The sequence below is a fragment of the Myotis myotis genome, unplaced genomic scaffold (assembly GCF_014108235.1).
Source record: "Myotis myotis isolate mMyoMyo1 unplaced genomic scaffold, mMyoMyo1.p scaffold_m19_p_9, whole genome shotgun sequence".
NCBI classification, from domain to species: Eukaryota; Metazoa; Chordata; class Mammalia; order Chiroptera; family Vespertilionidae; genus Myotis; species Myotis myotis.
Window position 1 is genome coordinate 85234391 of NW_023416401.1, and position 5230 is coordinate 85239620.

General features: G+C 46.7%; 1 pseudogene; it reads left to right on the top strand.

The window, feature by feature from the left end:
• Positions 1-1837: 1837 nt before the first annotated feature.
• On the top strand, positions 1838-2595 carry LOC118663144 (annotated as a pseudogene).
• Positions 2596-5230: the final 2635 nt, after the last annotated feature.

Genomic DNA, 5230 nt, shown 5'->3' on the forward strand with positions numbered 1-5230 from the left:
CCGGGACTACATGCTGACAGGCTGTTCCTCCCTTGTCCTGTATTGGCCCCTCTTGCCCCTGTGTCAAGAGGGACCCTCTTCTCACAGTCCATTTGCAGGTGAGGGGAGCCCAAGGTAGGTGCTGGACGTGGAGGCCACGGGAGCATAAGCTACCAAGGAGACTGAACTGAACCTCTTGCAGGGGGGCGCTGCCCCTCCCTCATTCGCACACCTCACATCACCCTGCTTGGCCCTGGAGGATGGCTGGTTAGCCAGAGACGGGTAAGATTCCTCAGGGAAGGAACAACCTAAGACAGGCACAGTTGCAGAGGGGCCAGCAGGAGACAACTTGGGGGTCAACAGAGGTGGGGCCCAGACCCTCACCCCCCCCAACTTTGCAGAGGCCTGAACCCTCACCCCTTCTGAGGGAGGTCTCCTGCCCCCATGGCTGCTTCGCTTCCCACGCCCAGCTCAGATCGGGACCCAGGTAAAGACAGAGACTGGCTGACAGCAGCTGCCCTCTCATTGCAACAGGACTTGTTTCCCATTTCTACCTTGGACCACAGGGAAAGGGGCAGCTGAAGGAAAGGGCTGTGTCAGGATGCTGCCTTCTTCCCTTTCTTCTCCCTGCTTTTTCTAAACACTTCCATGCCTTGTAGTTCAGTTGCTTTCTCTTCTTTTTCTCTCTACCACCCTCCATCTCTGCCTCCTCCTCCTCCTCCCCAGTATCATCAATATCAGCTGACTCAGAAGGTACAGCTGACTCCTCCCGGGACACCCGCACCACCATCAAGCACGGCCCTGATGGACCCATGATCCAGCCCTTCAATGCGCTGACACTTTGGGAAGCCCGTCGCCAATAACGCTGCCTGCTAGCCAGATCAACAAGGACAACCAAACCACCTACTTGAGGACAGCTGAAATCCCTTGACTGAAGAGGCCAGGAACAAGGCTCCGTGTGCACTCCATCCACTATGTTTATAGCTATGCTCACTATCATTGCTTGTCAGTCTTCTTCCGAGTCTTAAACAACCCAATCCAAGAGGTGGCCGCTGATTTACACATGCTATCATTTAAAAAATAAAAAAGGGGGAATTTGCCGGAAGCCGGTCCACCCTTGCTGCTTGACACAGTCGCTGCAGGGAAGAAACATCTGCACAGCTTATGTTTCAAGGGACCTGACGTGTATGGCATATGTTTGCTCCCCCTCTGTGTTTTAAACAGGACCACCTCCCCGAGAAAGGTTGTTTCCCCAGGTGAGGATTTTCCCCTGGAGTTAGGGAGGGAATAAAACCCCTTAACTAAGTGCCAGGTGGGTAATTAATCACTTTAACTATGAACAATCACGATTAAGCTACATAATCTTTACTTAGGATAATCTCCTTCAGTTACTTCCTTTTAGTTTAATATAACAATAGAGTAACCTCGGAATGGAGATAAGAAACGCCCTAATCTTTGGAATAGAATTGATAGGATTAAAATCAACTGGTATAAATACAGATGTAACAAGACAATAAACACAGAACCTGGAACCTGGCTGGAGATCCTGGCTAGAACCTGGCTGGAGAACCTGGACAGGACTTGGCTGGAGAACCTGGAGAGAACCTCGCTATGCTGATCAACTGAACGCTGTCTCTGTGTCATTCCTTCTTCACCGACTCCGTCCACACCTTTGGGAACCCCTGGACCTGCTGGGGCTGGACCCCAACAATTTCCCTGAGGAAATTTTATAAAATCTGTGGGTTTTTTTTCTTTTCTCATTAAGGATTACAGGAATAGATGCAGAGGATTCTGGGAGCCCGAGAGCCGATGGAAATGTCTGTGTGATCTCCGGAGGCTGCTGAGTCGGACGGACTGCAGCCAAGCATAAAAGATGACCACAGCAGCTCGGCCAACTTTTGAACCTGCGAGAGGCAGGGGAGGAAAAGGAGAAGGTGATTGAGCCAACTCTCAAAGCAGTATTCAAGTAGAGACCTACCCTCTCATACAAAGATAAAATACAGACAGACCACTCAGGCTGCCCCTGAAGAGGTTCGGAACCGTGACTTCAGAAGAGAATTAGAAGAGAGAGAAAGAGAGAGTTTCTGCAAGAGAAAAGAATAGAGAGCGTCCAACTGGAGAACATACAACCTCCTCTTCAGTGTCAAAGAAGCCTCGGCTAGACCAGATTCCTGCTGCCAACCTTGATGCAGATGATCCTCTAACAGATGAGGAAGATGAAGATGAAGATTTTGAAGAGGAGAGTGATGATGATGATACTGCAGCTCTTCTTGCAGAACTAGAAAAAATTAAAAAAGAAAGAGCTGAAGAGCAAGCCAGGAAGGAACAAGAACAAAAAGCTGAAGAAGAAAGGATTCGTATGGAAAGCATTCTGAGTGGAAACCCTCTCCTTAATCTCACTGGCCCATGCCAGCCTCAGGCCAACTTCAAAGTTAAAAGAAGGTGGGATGGTGATGTTGTTTCCAAGAACTGTGCAAAAGGTGCGGATGGCCAGAAGAAAGACAAACGATTTGTTAACGATACGCTGCGATCTGAATTTCACAAAAAGTTCATGGAGAAATATATTAAATAGTACAGTTTTATGTGCTTTATTAAAGGCTATAAAATGTAAATGATCATTCTGACTTTACTTTGGTTAGTTGTTGTTTTTTTCCTTTTTCCCCACATTTAAATTGTGAATAGGCTTTCCTCATTTTAAGTTCCAAAATATCTTTTCCTTGATTGATACCTTATTTCATAAGTAAGAACTTGGGAATTGTCTTAAACCAGTTTCCAGTCTCTGAATGTTTCCAGTTAGGTTTTCTTTTTAAGATTCGAAAGGTAATCTGCTTATAATGTTTTTAATAATTCAAATAACCAAATTCATGTCCCCCAACTTTTTTGTTGAAATGTATGCAGCTTATGAATCATTGCATATTTTCTTTTGTGTATTGTATTTCTTTGAACATTAACTTTCTCCTATTTCTCTAACATGGATTTAAGGGCAGTTAATTCATGATATCTTCCTGTGTTTTTTTGAAAAGTATGATGAAAGATTAAAGGGATTCCATCGAGGCCCATATGCTGCAATGGAAACGTGTCATCAGCCTGGAAGCACCCTGACTTGTGTGAGGGAGCACGGGGTATCTTCCTTTCCCAGAGGCTCCTGGCCCAAGGTGAGCGCTCCTGAAGCGGCTGAGGAGACATGTGGCATCACCTTGTTCTGGATACTCAGCTGCCATGTTTCTGTCAAATGGAATAGAGCTGCTCACCGCCAACATTAGATGCAAAGCCTAGGGAAATTTTAACATCAAATGATACATGAAATAAAACTTTTGGAACCTGAAAAAAAAAAAAAAAGAGAAACAGGCGATGTGTGGGTCACAGAGAGAAGCTCAACTTCCTATCCATCACATGCACTTCAGTGTTCTTCCTTTGCTCTGTGATCAGTCAGTCAATAAAAACAAAGTTAACTTGAGAAAATAAATACACAAATGAACAACAACCTCCCCCTCCTTCCCAGGAATCAGCTTCATAATAAACAAAAAGCCCTTTAGCTTCTAAGAACTGGAAGAATCCAGACACAAGGAACTTGCTGGCTTGGGTACTCCTAGTGAAAGCTGGTTTGGAAGCTGATTTAGAATTCTACCCTGCCCACAACGAGGCCCATTAGTACTTAAAACAGTTACTGAAGCTTCCCTGTTGAACAAAAGGGAAGCGCTCCATCCTCCCCCCCACCCTCTCTCCACCTCACCGCCCCCACCCTGCAAAGTTATTAACACTTCCTGTATGCTTACCATTCTTTTCTTTTCTTTTTTTGAAGAAATAGGAAATTTCCGAATGACTGATGACCTTTATAATCTATCTTTTAAAATACAAATCCTACTAGACTGAAGCCCCAAATCACACCTTTGCATGTTAAAAAGAAAGTCACATTTAAAAAGCAGCCCTTTTTCAGAGACAAGCGAGGGCTTTAGATCATGTCGGAACATTTTTGGGTTTCTGGTTAACCCATCGCAAACCAGTCAGCCAGCCTTCCTACTGTCAGATTCTGTTTGTGTTGAAGTTTCACCAGGTCGTGCGTTCCTTTTGTTTCATTCGTGCCTTATAAATCGGGTGAAACAGGAGATCGGAAGTGAAGGAGGCGCTGAGAGGTGATGGTGAAAGTGGGGAGCACAGGCTCGCACAGGCCCCGGAATTCCACACCGAGGCGGCTGCAGTCCAGGCGCCGGGAAGCTGCAGCTGCCTTTTCCTAGGAGAAGGGGTGCTTAGCTACCGCAGCTCTCCCTGCGCCCCGCAAAGAATAAACAACCCCCGCCGTGGGCTGGATTGGGTTTGTGAAGCCAGCACATGTTCTCAAGGCTGAGATTTTAACGTTACCGGGTGCCCCTCCGACTGGCAGAAGTTTGTCAGTGTCCTCGAGGCTTTCAGACTTTCAGAATTGTGTTGGAAAAGGTCTACCAGCGCCCACCTTTGTGCGTTGCTATTCAATAAGGGGCATGCGAGAAACGTTGTTTCCATTGATCAGAGGAGATAAAGAAAAGGCTTTTTCAAAAGGCTTGATCCAAATGCTAAATTTCATTACTGTCTTTTTCAAAGCACGACTCCCATCTTATTTCCTGTTTGCTCCTCATGGCAACCCGGGGGCTGTCGGAGTAAGCAGCCCTCACGTTGCAGATGAGGAAGGAGAGGTAGGAAAGGTTAACTCGTGCATGCACACAATTGGCGGGAGCAGCTGGCGTTCCCAGTCTCTTTCGCTCGCCCTCCTCAGCGAAGGCAGGTATAGTTTCTATCAGGTTTTATTCAGGCGGAGTTTAAGCATCTCCAGGTTCATCTTGTGCTAAAGGTTCTGGGAAAAATCCCAAGAGCACAGTCACATACAAAGAAGAGGTTTACGTAAGCATGACTCACCCAGCTACCTACTTCAGACTTAGGGGAGGGGACTAATTCTACCTTTGTCATCAGGTGCACACCAGGAGCCTTTGCGAGCCCTGCCAGGAACTGGTCTATTTTTATTTTATTACCTAAAGTGACTGTGCAGCTGTTGATCTTGGGGGACCACACTAGATGGCCGTGAGTGGGTGGGGCCTGACTCTGCAGACACAGATAATACTCCCGGACAATGGCAGGCTCCCTTTTACTAGGGGGTGTGAGCCTTTCTTTCCAGAAAGGAAGACTGAATCACAGAATGCAAAACAATGGTGACACAGCAGGTCTGCAGCAGAGCCGGAAACAAAGGAATGGGGTGGAATCTCATTTCCCGGCTGAACTC